The following is an 11440-nucleotide window of genomic DNA, read 5'->3' on the forward strand; positions in this document are numbered from 1 at the left end:
AGCCAGTCGCAGAAGGAATGAATACTGCATGATTTCACTTGTATCATATAAGTGAGAGTATCTAAATTAGTTAAACATAGAAGCAGAACATAGAGGGGTGGTTGCCGGGGGCTGGGAGAGGAGGAAATGGGGAGGTCTTGCTCGATGGGTATAAAGTTTCAGTTATGCAAGATGAATAAGTTCTAGAGATTGGCTCTATAGCACAGTGCCCATGGTTAACAGTACAGTGTTGTGCACTTCAAAATTGTGAACAGTGTAGATCTCATGTTAACTATTCTTGTCACAACAACAACACAGAAACACACACACACATGAAGGGGCACAAGGAAACTTTTGAAGGTGATGGATATATTTATTACCTTGACTGTGGTGATGGAATCATGGATGTATGCATATGTCCAAACTCAATGAATTTTATACTTTAAATATATGCAGTTTGTGGTACACAATTATATCTCAATAAAACAGAATAAGAAACAACAACAACAACAATAACAACAAAATGTGTTTTGTCCCCAAAGAGCAGTTTGCCAAATAAAATCAATCCTTTTGGGAGCCCATGAGGGAAATTGTTTCATTCAACTTCCAGCATAAAAACAGACCAGAAGACATACTTCTCTTCCAATAGAACTCGAGGGAAAACTGAAACGCAGGAAAGGATGGGGTTGCACTGGACATGGTTTAGAAACCTAATAAGCCAAAGAGCTAGTATACACCGGGGCAAACTTTAATTCCCATGGTACACAGAGACAGTCAGAGACAAGGCTATCCAAAAGGGGCAGTGACTTGGCCCAGCCTGGGAGAAGACATGCAAAATTGGATCCCTGAATCTGAACCCTGACTGCACTGCGAACCAGCAAATCTCCCATGCTCTCAGAGCCTCCACTTCTCTGCCTGAAAATGAGGCTAACAAGACGATGTGAGCGCCTGCCTGGCGGTGGGCCCTCCACAATTGCTTCTCACCCATGCCCTTCGTGGCCTGACCTCACAAGCCCCCATCAAGTGGTTGCTGGGATTATCCCCGCTTTGCAGAGAGGTGACTGCTCGATCACTTAATAGATGCATCTCTCCTCCCAGATTGAAACACTAGCTGACAGAAACCACATAATATCCCTTAGTGTGTCGTCCAGCACAGAAATTGGCACACCGTAATTATTTTTTTTAAATGCATGACACGAAGAAAAGCTTAAATTTGAGCAGCCTGGCACTTCCTAGTTTGAAAGGGCAGCCAACTGCCCTCCTCTCAAGGATGACAGACCTTCTCATTTTTAGTTTGGCTTCTAAGTACGACCATCACCTGATAGTAACTTATTTTTGCTTCCTATGAGTCAGGGAGCCAAAGACACTGTCCCCAAGCCACCAGCAGCATTTCCACCTTTAAACAAAGGGCCCCATAATGAATAGTTTTGGTAAAGTAACAGCTTTCACACACCTTGTCACAATATGGGAAAACTCTAATTTGCTCTGTGCTATGTATTAGTAAAGTTCATGTCCTATCATTTCTATTTCTTTTTAAAGAAGGCTCCACACTCAATGTGGGGCTTGAACTCACAACCCTAAGATCAAGGTTACATGCTCTACTGACTGAGCAACCCAGGTGCCCCTTGGCCAATCATTTCTAAAGAGCCTCTAAGAATGCTTGCTCAGAGGGCCAGTGAGTATCTACATCATAATCCAGGAGAGCAGCGCAGAAATTTGGCAGGACCAAGAGGCAGCTCTGTGTTGTGGAAATGAGCACTGTGTCAGTCCCTCTGCTGCCATGGAGTCCCTCTGGAAAATGAACTCTGCTAAAGATAAATGATACAACAGGCACAATAGCACAATGAGACTGCCAAGACCCCTGTAAAGATTGGACGCTGTGTTTTTGTTTTGTTTTTTTTTCCCATTTGGAAAATGGGACACAATAGGTTTCAGAACAGGCTTGAGAGAGGCCATACCATGCTTTGAACTCTGGAAAGATCCATCACTCTTCTGATATGCAAGGCACCAAACTCTAGAAAGCAGGTGGAAAAGGCAGGTCACAGGGCATGACATTTGACAAAGTGGAAGACAGGGAGGACACCTGAAGGGAAGATTTTCCAGGTACAAGTTCTGCAAAGAGGGAAGCGCAGTTCAATCCAACGAATATTCATTGGGCACCTGCTTGATGCTTGAAACAAATGATAAATCAGTAGTTGCTGAACGCCTATTATACACATCATACACACATATCTGTTCATTCTCACACTGGTCCATTCCAGAAGGTGATGTTTTTAAAGACGAGGTAACTGAGGCTCAGGGAGGTGGCAGGATGAAGACAGCCAGGAGCTGGCAGGGCTGCCCTTGACGGCCAGGACCTCTGACTGTATATTCTATTACTCCATGGTCAGGAGTGTGCATTCTTATTTCTCACACTACTCATTTCCAGAAAGGATATGAGGCGTCTCTGGAAGGGGGTTTCCAGGGGCGATGAAGTAGAGAGACCCCAGCAGTTAAAGTCTCCTGCAGCCCAAGCTGGCTGGGTCAGACAGGTACATAGTAAGTACTCAGGAAATAGCATCCTGACTGACTGGAGGCGGGGAGCTTGCACCAGGCGCCTACTCTATGTTGTAAGAGAAGAGAACCTGGGTGTGTTGACTGCCTGTGTATAGGGGGACAAGAGTTTCACGCTGTACCTAGCATGTGCTATGGGGACAGGTTTCTGGTGCCTGCTGGCTGCCAGCTAGAAGTGAGGTTTGCCCTGAACATGCACCGCGTGCCCGGTGTTCTGTCAGTCTTCTCTCACAGCAACTCTGTGAGTTGGGTATGGCTCTTCCTATTTTGCAATGAGGATATTAGGTTCAAAGAGGGGACGCTGAGTCCACGGTTATGAGTGGAGTTAGTGGCACAGGAAGGCTGGATCCCAGCTGGGTTCTCAGATTCCTTCTCCACGTCAGAGGAGAAACTCCTCTCCTCCTCCCTGTCCTCGCCCAAACCCACCATAGAAGAGCCGACTTCGGTGAGACCCGCATGCAAGGCCTAGCCAGCTGCTTGCTGATGACGATGATGATGGTGATGATGATTGATGATGATTGATGAAGATGCCGCCGGCCATTTACTGAGTACTTACTATATACCCAAGTACTTGAGCGCACGGTCTCCATGTCATTTATTTTGTCCGGGTTGTTAGTCACATTAGTCAAAGGGAGGCAGTATTTCCGAGTTCCCGCGAGCAGGAAGCCAATAAGTGACAAAGCCAGAACAAGAATCCACTTGGACTTGACTTTAATTTCTTAACACTGGGTCAGCCTCCGCAGAGGCAGAAGGACGCGGGTCTCCCCCACAGAGGCGCGGCGCGGGGAGCGGCGGCCCGGAGCCGTCCTGCGCCCGGCCGTCCGGCGGGGGGCACTAGAGACCGCGCTCGCCTCTGCTCCCGCCTCCAGCTCCAGGCGCCCCGGGGCCGTGGGCGCTCGCTCGCGCCCTTCGCGCCCCCACCCCGCCCCCGCCAGCCCCGGACCCCGCGCGCCGGCCAGCGCCACACGTGTGTGTCCCCGCGCCCCGCCCAGCGTGCGCTCACGCTCACGCCTCCACTTGGGCACGAGAAGGCTCCAGGGACAGGGTGTTCCGGGGTGGACGTGTCGCTCCTGGCGCTGGGCCCTGCGGGGCATTTGGGGATCTAGATTCCTCTGGCTCCCACAGGGCGGAGGAGGGGGAACCTGGTCAAAGAGCCGGGACTCCGTGAGGATCCCCCGAGCATTTGAATGTCTGTCGTCTGCTTCTCCACCCCACCCCGCCCATGCTGTCACCTCCTCTCCTTCAGTGCTATGGAGTCCACACCCCACGCAGCCCGCTCACGGAACTCTGCTTTTGAACCCAGACGCGGTCCGGAATGTTTGGGTTGGGCCACAGCCAGCGGACGCTCTGGGCGTCACTAGAAATCCCTGCGAGCGGGCATCGCTGTCCCTAGGGAGGAGACCCCACCTGGGACCAGCCAAGGTGAGGTCACATTTTCTTAAGTTATTCCCAGGAAAGTTAGGAGGCATCATCCACTGACCTTGACCCTTCCCCGTGTTCACCTGGGACCCTGGCATTTAAGGTGGGCAGTTTAACGAGGTGATAACGAAGTGAAAATGGCCTAGTAGCCTCTTGAATTTGAAGCCTGATTGAGGGTTTCTTTAGAAAGGGAATTTTATGAATAGGTCACTCCCATGGAACTCTATTACCAGTAATAACCCCTGAACGTTAATTGGTCATAATTACCTTGTTAAAAGTCTCCTAGACCCCTTCAAGTTCTAAGAGAACAAGGGAAAGAAAGTTTCTGAGATTTACAACTGGGAGGGAAACATCATATTACTTTCTGCATTAGGTTATACATTAGCATACTTATTCAAGTGAATTTTCCACTTTCAACTCTTTAAATATCTTTCCAATTCCCAACTCGTCTCTGGAAATTTAAAAAGGGGCGGCGGGAGGATTGGTGGTGTGTATGCCACAGATGGAGATGGAAAAGCTGCCCAGAACATGTTGACATTTTAAAAAAAAGTTAACATCCCCCCACACTTAAAACTACGATATTAGGAACAGAGTATAATGGCAAAAGTTACTCGTAGAACATCTGTTCCTTCCAATGGGAGGATTTCTTTCCTGCCAAGAATTTATGAATTTTATATAGGAGCTTGGTTCTGTTTGGGAAAGGAAGAAGGAAGCTGGCCAATGCAGCCCCCTCCTCAGCATGGAATGCAAGGATGCTTTGCTTTCGACTTTGAGATGGTTTATGGGGCTGCTGATGGGGCAAGACTCGCCTTTCAGAAGGACATGGCCGAAAACGCAAAATCTCCAACAGCCACCACACACGGTTTAAACGAGAAGGACAGTACAAAGGAAGGTCAAGGCCATAGGACTTGAAGACAAGATTCCCATTCACAGGAGGCCTAATCCTTTTTAGAGGAGAAAGGAGAGCTTATAATTGGGACAACACATAACCAACTGGTATCTGTTCATTCCAAGTGTTCCTTTCATTTTCACATTGGCCAGATAGGCGGCTATCCATTCATCTCAAAAACTGAGTCAGTCCCTTCATCTGCCGTCAATTGTCCTTTGCTTTTGCCCTATTGAGCCTGGTGACTGGAAGGCTTATCTTTCTAAAGCCACCAGGGGGGTGCTCAGAAAAGCCATCTAGGTGAATAGGACACTAAATGGATTAGCAGTTAAAACATTAATGAGTCTCTTTTGACTCAAAGCAAGTTTATCTAAGGAGATTTCCAATGGCCTCCTGCAATTGAAAGAACCTTCCACTATGGGGGAGATCAACTTTTTACATTTTGAAGAAGACCATTTTAGCTTCTTGATCTTTAAGCGGAATGATTTTTTTTCCTTTTTTTTACTCAGAGGATTTAAATAAAACATAAAAAAAAAGCCTAATCCATTTAAGTCTCAAGAACCTAAATTGTTGTGGGGCGCCTGGCTGGCTCAGTTGGTAGAACATGGGACTCCTGATGTCAGGGTCATGAGTTCAAGCCCCACACTGGGTGTGGAGCCTACTTAAAAAGAAAAGAGAATCTAAATTGTTCCTGTTTCACAGTGAGAGGAAAAAACCACCAACATGAAGGGTTTGGTACACTTACTCAAGTCAACAAATATTTGAGTATCAGCAACATGGCAGGCATTTTACTAGAAATTGTCCTACCCTTCATTCTAGAGGGGAGCTAGAAAAGAAATGGACACGGCATGTGTTACCTCTCAAGTAAGTGCCATGAGGAGAGTTGTAGCATGAGAATGAGACAAAGAATAATGGGCAGGGTGGGATGGCTTTATTATGGTCTAGGAAGGCTGCTCCAAGGAATTGATGTTTGAGTGGTCCTTCTAGAGTTTTCTCAATGGAAATATACCCCCAAAACACATAAACGTGAATCTATTTTACCAAGTTGGATCCTACTATATAGTGTTTCCTGGTCTCATTAACTTCAGAACATTCTTCTTTGTGTGTCAGATAATATATGGCTCAATCAACTTGAAACTCAGGATGCCTGGGTGGCTCAGTTGGCTACGCGTCTGCCTCGGCTCAGGTCATGGATCGGCTCAAGTCATGATCCCAGGCTACTGGGATGGAGTCCTGCATTGGGCTCCTTGCTCAGCGGGGAGCCTGCTTCTCCCTCTGCCTGCAGCTCCCCTTTCTTGTGCGCGCTCTCTCTCTGACAAATAAATAAATAAAATCTTAAAAACAAAACAAAACAAAAAGCATGGGACTCAGTAGAATCAGGTTTAAATACCAGCCTCACTGCTTAGTGGTTTTGTGATTCTGGTTCCCTTTGCCTTAGCTTTCTCAGTCTTAAAATGAGGGGGAATGAGAGTGCCTATCTCACAGGGTTATTGTGGGAACTCGATGAAAAAAAGATGTATGTAGAATGCTGAGTGTAGGAACAGCATGCAGTAAACCTCAGTAAATGTGGCTCTTCCTTATTATTGTTTGCCAGATCATTTTAATGGAGCGTGCTAGTCCATTCTAAGGACGTGCTAGGACTAACATAACCATTGCCCTACTGTTGGACACAAAGAATTGAATACAAACCAAAGTCAGATGATATGAATGAAAAAAAGGAGAAACATAAAACAGCAACAAAACAAAACCCGAATGTAGAAAATGTGCCAAATCAACACATTTTCTAGGAGAGACTCATTTCCCTTCTGACATCCCTGATGCTGAATCACATCCACACATTAAAAATCTGTCCATTTGAGGGATGGGGTAACTGGGTGATGGACATTAAGGACGGCACGTGATGTAATGAGCACTAGGTATTATATAATCACTGACCTCTACCTCTGAAACCAATAATGCATTATATGTTAATTAATTGAATTTAAATAAAAAAGTTTTAAAATAATCTGTCCATTTGCCTCCTATTCCTAGGTTAGGGGACTCCTGGGTCTTGTCTGTTTAATTTATGGTCCATTTATGGCCTCGTGTGCAGGCTGAGGTTGAGGACCTGAAGAAGTCAGGCTGGAATGAGGTCCTACAGTGACATAACTGTGGGGTACTTAGGCCTCAGCCGTCTGCCTCGTGCAAAGGAGCGTTCAGGTGACACATTCTTTGGAACTTCTTTCCAGCTGTCACTCATTTGTTCCTTGGGTACTAGCTACCTTCCAGACTGTGCCCCTGTGGTCTGAAGAGTCTTTTCTGCCTCCGAGATCTGAAATGTCCCTCTGAGTCATTTGTTCATGCCCTGTGGCACATACCCAGATCTATTTTAGGTTGAGATCCCGTTTAGGGGAAAGGGGATTATCTTTAGATACTGGGAGCATCAGGAGAATGTTGGCAGAGCAGTCTGGAAGATGGCGAAGAGGGAGTGTTTCCCATGGGACGAGACTGAGAACGTGGGCTCACAGCACAACATGCCAACAGGCCACTCTTTTCAGCTAACTTCACCATCCAGGCCTTGTCTCCATTGAAGGGGGGCTTCAGAGGGTGTGCTCTTCAGCAACAGAGACTTTCTTAGGCTTACCTCCAAGTGGCTGGACTGTCAAGAGGGCTGCAAGTCTTAATTCTAATTGATCACATGTAGAAAGTGCTTTGGAATCGGTGAATGAAATATTTGAGAGGAAAAGCAATGGCTTATTTACTCTTGATGATTTTACAGAGGCTGGCCTGAGGGGGGGGGTGTTATGATACAGAAACAGATCGTCCTTTCTTGAGTCATTCTCCAAACTGGATCATAGAGGAATGTGATGTATTTTTAATAGAATGACAGATAAGATTACTTGTTTCTATTAGCAAGAGGGAAGGGTTAGGTCAGTCTTGCCCATGTAGCTTCCTGTGCACCAAACATATCCCCTGTTTAGATTAAAAAATAAGCACATTCCAAGGAGGTGAGGAGCAGATAATCCTCCAAATGAAATTAGGTTTACTTTTTCTGGGAGGCAGTTGTGATGTGGCAGAAAGAGCCTGGGGATAGGAGCCAGGGAGACCTGGGTTCTGATCACAGGGGAGGGTGTGACCTTGGGCAAGTCACTTGACTCCTCTGGGTCTCAGTCTTCTCCACTACGAAATGGGTATGATAACAAAGTCTTAAACATCTGCAAAATTCTGAACATATCATTTGTGCTCAATGAATGTGAATACTTTTCATCAACCTCCAGCTCATTCAACCAGCAATTCCAAGTCCACGTGCCAAGCACGTTCATCCTGACGCACAAGAAATATTTTCCTGTGGTCAATGATGATAAAGGAGCAATAAACTGAAGAGTTAAAAAGAAAACAAACAAACAAACCACACGTCCTAGACCCACAATCTAAGAAATCATCCCTCCTCACGCAGTTTCTATTCTAGGTTTCATGTTGCCGATCTGGGAATATTGTCAAAGCAAATATTAGTTAAAAGATGTTTACCAAGGGACAGGTAATTAAATATTGTGTACAGCAGAGAGTATTGTTATCACAAACCTAAAATAATTTTTCTCTAACCTTTATTTATAAAGGAAGACGTTGGACAGAAGTGTTCAAATGTGTCTGAGGAGGTCAGAGGATTTTTTTTTGGTCATTTCCTTTTGTAGGCCCAGTGGCTGATTGGACCACTGTAGTGCTTTCTTCTTTGGCTGTCGTTTTTAAACAAAGTGCCCATGCATTCTGATTAAGGAAATAAATGAAATGTGTGTGTACTTATATCTATGAGTTACTTGTCCGTTCCTAAAGAGGTTACTGAATCAGTGTTGCCGGAGCCCAAGTAGGCTCCACCGTTCAGAGAAAACCTATCACACTCCCTTAATCAGTGCAAACATTCGGCCAAGCAGTGTTATCAATTTTTTAACATACAGTATCGATTGTGTATCGGGACGAGAAAATGAAAATAAAGAACTCTAAACCTGGAAGAGGTCATGCGTTTCCAAATGCAAATTGAGATCCAAACATTAAACAATAGGGATCTTCTAATCCTTTTACAAAGGCACAAATTGCAAATCAGACTCCCATGCCAGAGTGACTTTGCCTAACAAAGTCTTTAATGCAAAGAATCCCTTAGGCAAAGACTCCTCTGTTTCTACAAGCTTCGGCACCAAAAGAGCCTTAGATGTCAGTTATGCTCCCTAGCTGTGAAGTTAATTGTGCCTAAAACAAAATCAGGTTGTCCCCCTGGTCTAGATCCACAATCTCCAAAACCATAGAAAAGTGTCTAGGTTGGCAGATTAAGTTTCATTTTGCCTGAATCATTAATACCAAGAGAAGTTCGAAATATTTTGTTGAATAAGGCTGAAAGCTTCATGCTGAACCTGAATAACGCGCTTTAACATGCTTTAACATGCACCTGATAAACAAGTTGGATGTATCTAAAATAATAAGCAATCAAGAAAATCGTAGAGAAAAAAAATGGTATATGTCGTTGTAGTTAATGTGGTTGAGTCTGCCAAAGAACTATCCCATCACTTTCTAAGAGAGGTAAACAATTTTTACTGGCTGGGATGCTGATTTTCACTTAAGTTACATTTTATACCCCCTGTGGGGTAATTATACCAGGAAAAAAAATAGCTGTAGATTTGCATATTTATATATTCTTATTCTTCTTTGGTTCCCTTGCCCTTTGCACCAGTGGCTGGTCAAGTAGGTCTTTGAGCCGATTATATATGTTTGAATGGAATTGCAGGGGAAGAGAAAGAAGCAGAACAAAGCCAGAACATTTAAAGGAATGGCTCCTATGTTCTCCACAGAAGGGAACAGTGGTAAGTATTGTAGTACTTGTCTTAGCTGGCTGATAGCACAACACCAGTAGAAGTACTAGAGAGAACAATGAAATACTTTTTTTGAACATCAGCTCACTATGTGACACTGAATTTCAAATGTTTTATTCCTTCTGTTTTTTTCCTTCCTTCCTTTCTTCCTTTTTTTTTTTTAATTACATGGAACTTCATGAATTTGCATGTCATCCTCGCACACATGGCCATGCTAATCTTCCCTGTGTTGTTCCAATTTTAGTATATGGGCTGCCTAAGCAAGCACCAGAACTTTCCTTTTAAAACCATCTTTTTTGCATGGTGTTTTTTCAATTCCTTATGCCCCTCTAAGCTTCCCTTGGGTTCTCAGGATACAGCCATCAGCTGCTGGCCTGTTAACGGAGGCTGAGGTTGGTGTTTCGATCTGAACTTGATGTGACCTTGGGCAAGCCTAGTCTTTTAGATGGGCCTTGATTTTCTCCCGGATTTAAATGGTCTTGAAGACACTTTCCGGCTCAGAAAGTCTATGTAATTTTATTTATTTATTTATTTATTTATTTATTTATTTATTTCAAAGTCTATGTAATTTTATTGCTTTAGAGCTTGCAGTCTGCACTCCATTCCTCTGTGAGGCAGAGAGGAGGCATTTGTCAACTTCGTGCATTGTTTCCTAGATTCCGTTTATTTAGACATGTTCAGAAGTCAGAAAACTGCTGTCAGGCAAGCAGCAAGGAGAGTTTCAAGCTTGAAGAGCAGGAAACCAGACAGGTGGTGGTTTCACAGCCACCAATGGATGACCCTTCCTTATTCGGATAGACTGGCCCACTGAGGATCCTATATGTAAAGTGCCTTTGTTAAGCTTTTAAAGCGTGATTTAAAAAAAAGCAAATTTCATTGTCATGGGTATACAAGACACTGCTAATTTTGCCCTTGAAAGGAGGCACAATAGACCTCCAAGGATGAGGATAAAATATTGCCTTTTGGGGGACTTTTTCCAAATTCTGGCTTCCTGGCCATACCCAGTGGTCTCCTGTTACCTGTGGGTCACCTGACACCCATCTGCCTCCCCCAGACAACAACAACCCCCCCCAAATGAACAAATTCTTTCCAGAATCAATGCAGAAAATTACCTGGCAAGAAAGAGTCCTCTGAAAAGAGATGCCAGGATTGGAGGCTAACTAGTCAATAACTGATTAATTTTTTTCAATTAAATCACTAACTTCGGGTATTCAAGGGCAAATAAGGGAAGTTTCCCATGTCCTCCAGGAACTCATGTCTGTGGGAGGAGCCAGAATCATAAAACCTTGTAATATGTAAGGATAAGAGTTTAATGAAAGTTCTAGATGGACTGAAATGAAGGAGATTTTTAATAAAAGCTGGGCTTTGAAGGATATATAGGAGCTTGTCAGGGGGCTGACTATGGGTTTTGCCAGAAGGAGCAGAGACCCACGTCTGCAAGCAAAGGCACAGAAGCTGAAACAGGCATGGTGCCTGTTTAGCTTGGTGCCTGGTGTAGTTTAGCATGGCTGGTACAATTAAGGAATGATTGGATATTTAAGGAGAGAATACTGGACACTAAGTAGGGGCCACTGTTGGAAGGTTGACCATGTTAAATCTTTATCCACTGGGAACTGGGGAAACTTAAGGAGTAGGGAGGCGGTGGTCAGATCTGTTTGACCAGGAGAGCCGTGTGCTAGGCCAGAGCTGGGGATAAAAACAGGAACTTTTTCTTCCAACTCAAACTCCAAGTATAGATAATGCTCCTGGTGTAGTGACCGGCTTA

The 11440-nt window shown here is 44.6% G+C and overlaps 1 non-coding gene across 1 annotated transcript; it reads right to left on the minus strand.

Annotated features, from left to right (window-relative positions):
* Nucleotides 1-9835: 9835 nt before the first annotated feature.
* LOC117803157 lies at nucleotides 9836-9943 on the minus strand. Its single transcript, XR_004626857.1, has one exon. It is a non-coding gene; the product is annotated as a U6 spliceosomal RNA (small nuclear RNA).
* Between the last annotated feature and the right edge of the window lie 1497 nt (nucleotides 9944-11440).

Source organism: Ailuropoda melanoleuca, chromosome 7, assembly GCF_002007445.2.
Source record: "Ailuropoda melanoleuca isolate Jingjing chromosome 7, ASM200744v2, whole genome shotgun sequence".
NCBI classification, from domain to species: Eukaryota; Metazoa; Chordata; class Mammalia; order Carnivora; family Ursidae; genus Ailuropoda; species Ailuropoda melanoleuca.